Below are 4,295 nucleotides of genomic sequence, written 5' to 3'. Positions count from 1 at the left end.
TATTTAGGGTCGTAAAGGTAAGCGATCTAATCAATCGCTTATGCTTTCGAACCCGACCCATTTGGTCGATCTTTGGATCTGACCAAACACTTTAGGTGACCATAGTTGTATAGGGAATAACCTTCCGAGGTTATCCTTATGGTCACGTCGTTTAAGTAGTTGTATGATAAGTAGTGATTATGCCTTAGGTAAATTACCAAAATACCCTTTTTGCACCAAAATTCATTTTAAGCATATGTAACAAAATTTTTGACATCTAAACTGATTTAGCAACAATATTAAACATGTTAAGGCATATCTTGCTTGTCATAGGACTAGTTAGGCTTTCCGAACGCGTTTTACGCAAACGACGCGTTAAAGTGGCGTAAGCTACCTAAACAGGTCGTAATGGGTCAAAAGCACTTAGGATAGGTTTCGTTTTAGTACATAGGCTTTGTTAAACCATATTACATAAGTTCCCATACTTATTTGGTTTACGAACCCTTGTACTACCCGATCCTCCGATAGGTCCGTTTATTAATGTAGATACCTATATAGGTGCCGTTTGATTCCGTGATCTTCTAGCTTTGCTTGGTGGTTATCCTAAGACTTCTAAGCACCCTCAAGTGAGTACATAGACCCCTCTTTTACTGTTTTCCAAACATTTTGGGGTGAAACACATGTGCCTACTTGTTACTTTCATGATTTCATGCTTTTATATCATATACTTGCTATGATTCACTAGTACACTATTAGTACATGATTTTATTATGTTTTTGCTATGTATGCCCATTGTGTGCATACTTAGTACATCGTTTTACATAACATTTCATGCTATGTATGTCCATCATACTTAGCACATTTTACATCACATGCTATGTATGTCCATTGTGTGCATACTTAGTACATCGTTTTACATAACATTTCATGCTATGTATGTCCATCATACTTAGCACATTTTACATCACATGCTATGTATGTCCATTGTGTGCATACTTAGTACATCGTTTTACATAACATTTCATGCTACGTATGTTCATCATACTTAGTACATTTTACATCACATGCTATGTATGTCCATTGTGTGCATACTTAGTACATCGTTTTACAAGACATTTTATGCTTTGTATCATGCTATGTATGTCAATCCGTCGCATACTTAGTACATTGTTTGTGGATTCTTACCTATGGTTTGGTGATTACATATTTCACTTGCCATACATGACATTTTGTTTACACATTACTTGATTGACATTTGACAACGGTTTAGACATGGGCAATTTACATTGGTGGTTTATGTGGGTAAGTGATTTAAGTAGCGAGATGTGTGTAATATGATACAAGCATGGTGGATACGCCGCTGGTACTTCCTATATATAAGTGCTTGTATTATATTACATGTCGTAGCGTTATTGTTATTTAAATCATTCATTTGGACTTATACATTTTTACCAAATAACATATTTTTCACAAGACATTGTTTTACAAAACAGTTTGTTTTATACGAACTCATTTTTACTTGGTTATTCATTTAACCTTACATCATTCTTTTTAACTATACATATCTATCATCGATTTTTAAACATTTTATAAAAGCAAACACTTAAACTGGATTCATGACAAGTTTTTGTTAAACATTTTCTAAAACCTAGGTCATGATTCCTATTTTTCATAAAACCTATGTACTCGCCGGCATTTTTATGCTGACGTACTTTCACATGTGTTTCAGGTACTATTGTTGATGACTATGATGATGATATTGATGCATGCTCACATAGGATTGGACGAGGCCTTAGTGACATTAAAAGATACAAGACTAGTTAATTTTGTTATGTTTCTTTATTGTTAAGACATTGTAACTCATTTAATTCAATAAAACGAAATTTGTTTAATCCATGGTTCTGAAACAATGATTCTGTTACAACATTCCCCGACGTTTCCGCCACGTTTTGTTGTTTTACGTGGTCGGGGTGTGACAGGTGGGGGGTGGGGGGGTTTAGGTTTTTTGGGGGTAGGGGGTTAGGCTTTTGGTGGGAGGGTGAATTTAGGTTTTTGGGGGGTGGGGGTGGGGGGGGTTTAGGTTTTTGGGGGGTGTGGGTGGGGGTGGGTTAAGTGGTTTAGGCTTTCCGTATTAGTGCACATGTGCAGTACAACAATTTTTTTTTTTTTTTTGAAAATTTTTTTCCATACATAAAAAGTAGCGCTTTTTCTTTAAAAAAATTGTAAAAAAAAAAAAATTTGGTATTTTTTTAGGTTTTTTTAGTTAGTTTTTTGGTTTTCTCATTTAAACTAGTTTTCTCATGATCCATCCCCTATATATATATATATATATATATATATATATATATATATATATATATATATATATATATATATATATATATATATATATATATATATATATAGGGGACCGTTAAAATGAAAACCACCTCCAGTTGTAAGAAGCATGTGAACTTTTTGATCTGGGGCGAGTTGGACCAAATTTTTTTTCATAACCGTAGATGCGTGTATTATAAACACATTTGTAAAAAAAAAAAATAAAAAAAATGTCGTGAGTGTAGTTTTGAGTACCATAAGTTTGTTTTTACGGGTACCGTAAACTTGTGGTGCTCAAAACTACACACACGACATTTTTTTTTTGAATTTTTTTTACAAATGTGTTTATAATACATGCATCTACGTTTATTAAAAAAAATTTTGGTCCAACTCGCCCCATACGGTGTAGTTCTCATGGTTCTTACAACTGGAAGTGGTTTTCATTTTAACGGTCCCCTATATATATATATACATATATATATACACATCTATTATATATAATAAATGAAAGTTATTTGGGCTACGTGTCACTTAATTAGGGTATCCTTAGTTCTCTTTTCCCGCCCAACAGTACCACTGCCCTTTTCCTTATATAATCTCTCTTCTCACTTCTCCTCTTTCTTTACAAATGCCCAGGGTTCTTTCTCCCTCTATATTCTGGCGTTTCAAATTCAAATTTCACAAACCCTGCAAACCTTAATCTTCTTGCAGACGCCACCATAAAATCTTCTTTTGTTCATCGATTACTTCATCAAAAGGTTTGTTCTTCTTTTATTTAGTTGAAATACTTTCATCATTTCCTCTTATTTACAATAATCCTAATTTTTACTCGTAATCTAATCATATGGTTCCAGGGTTGTTGTCATCGATTGTCATCAAAGTTTAAATCAGCTTAGCTGCGGATAGATTTCTGCCATAAGCTGGTATGTTTGAATATGTTCAGAAATAAGCGTTTTTTTTCTTAATGGTGATGATATGACAATAACATCTGTTGATTATTGATGTTTGAGTATGTTCAGCGATTATTCTTTCTTAAATTAGGGTTTCATTTCCAGTTCTAGAAGTATTATCTGTTTGTAACAGCAGTGGTTCAACATCTACAGTGGATTCAACATCAGTTGTTTGCTATTATTGTTTGATGTTGTTTGCCATTATTGTTTGATGTTGTTTGCTATTATATTGATCATCACATTATTGGTGAGTACTCGGGAATATTGGATGGTTTTATTAGTTTTATTTTTGGTATTTTTGATGCAGTTGAAGGGATCATTTGAGTGAAATCAATGTTGATTTATCAGAAGATGCAGTTGAAGATATCTTAATTAAGGTAATAATTGTATTACATCATGTTGAAAAATAGAATTGATAAATTTAGGGAAAGTGAGGTTGAAAGATGATAACCCAACAATGGAGCATTTCATTCTACAAGTTTGATAAATTAAGGGTATTCTCATATAATTCTTCCTCGATTGATCCAATGAAGTGGCACTTTGGACATCTGTTGTCTTCAAACTTCTTAGATAATAGATGTTTGAAGAACAACAGATTTCCAAAGTGTGGATTCTTTGGAAGCAGCCATGAACCATTATATGAGAATACCTTTAATTTATCGAACCTGTAGAGTGAGATGCTCCACCGTTGGGTTATCATCTTTCAACCTCACTTTCCCTAAATTTATCAATTCTATTTTTTCAACAGGATGTAATACGATTATAAAGACTGATGGTTATAACAGCTGATCATGACTGTTATAATTAACCAATGCTCCCTATAAAGACTGATGGACTTAAATACTGATGAGGCCTATCCATTGATGTAGACAAATCTCTGTTAAAGTTCCATGTGCTAAGGATTGTTATAACTAACCACTGCTCCTTATATAATCATCGTTCCAGTATCATTGTTCAAACATCGTTGTTTCAATGAAGCTTCCCATCACACATCAATCTTTCAATATCGATGTTGCAATATAGTTGTTGCAACATCGTTAAAGGTTGTAT

General features: G+C 33.4%; 1 long non-coding RNA gene across 1 annotated transcript; it reads left to right on the top strand.

Moving 5' to 3' along the window:
* Positions 1-2,959: 2,959 nt before the first annotated feature.
* On the top strand, positions 2,960-3,652 carry LOC110905321. The gene is made up of 3 exons (XR_002573026.2): positions 2,960-3,053; positions 3,150-3,218; positions 3,553-3,652. It is a non-coding gene; the product is annotated as an uncharacterized LOC110905321 (long non-coding RNA).
* The last annotated feature ends 643 nt before the right edge of the window (positions 3,653-4,295 follow it).

The sequence above is a fragment of the Helianthus annuus genome, chromosome 14 (genome assembly GCF_002127325.2).
Source record: "Helianthus annuus cultivar XRQ/B chromosome 14, HanXRQr2.0-SUNRISE, whole genome shotgun sequence".
NCBI lineage: Eukaryota > Viridiplantae > Streptophyta > Magnoliopsida > Asterales > Asteraceae > Helianthus > Helianthus annuus.
The sequence above is the reverse complement of the archived record's forward strand: the minus strand, read 5'-3'. Positions and strand labels throughout refer to the sequence as shown.